The 418-nt window shown below is 51.0% G+C and overlaps 1 protein-coding gene across 1 annotated transcript in view; it reads right to left on the reverse strand.

Annotated features, from left to right (window-relative positions):
• The window catches only part of XPO5 (exportin 5), a 54,073-nt gene that overhangs the window by 8,692 nt on the left and 44,963 nt on the right, over window positions 1-418 (reverse strand). The window lies entirely within an intron of this gene.

The raw sequence follows: 418 nt of genomic DNA on the forward strand, positions 1-418 counted from the left end.
CCACCTTAGGTGTATGTGGCTGGTGCCTTAGCCGCTTGAGCCACAGGCGCCGAGCCTATTTTTTATTTCTTAAAAGTTCTATTCTTAGTGGTGCCTGCAACACAGACCTTACAGGGAATGATGCCAAAAGAAAAAATCCAGGACCATCTAGGCTGAGACAGACAGACATGAGCTCCAGAAAGGCAAATTACCTGTATTTTGCCACGTATAGTGCTGAGGTGTCACAGCTCACAGCAACCTCCAGCTCTTGGGCTTAGGCGATTCTCTTGTCTCAGCCTCCCAAGTAGCTGGGACTACAGGTGCCCGCCACAACGCCCAGCTATTTTTTTGTTGTTGGTGTTGCAGTTTGGCCAAGGCCAGGTTTGAACCTGCCACCCTTGCGACATGGGGCCAGCACTCTACTCACTGAGTCACAGGC

Source organism: Otolemur garnettii, unplaced genomic scaffold (assembly GCF_000181295.1).
Source record: "Otolemur garnettii isolate 467f Iridium unplaced genomic scaffold, OtoGar3 scaffold00031, whole genome shotgun sequence".
Classification (NCBI taxonomy): Eukaryota; Metazoa; Chordata; class Mammalia; order Primates; family Galagidae; genus Otolemur; species Otolemur garnettii.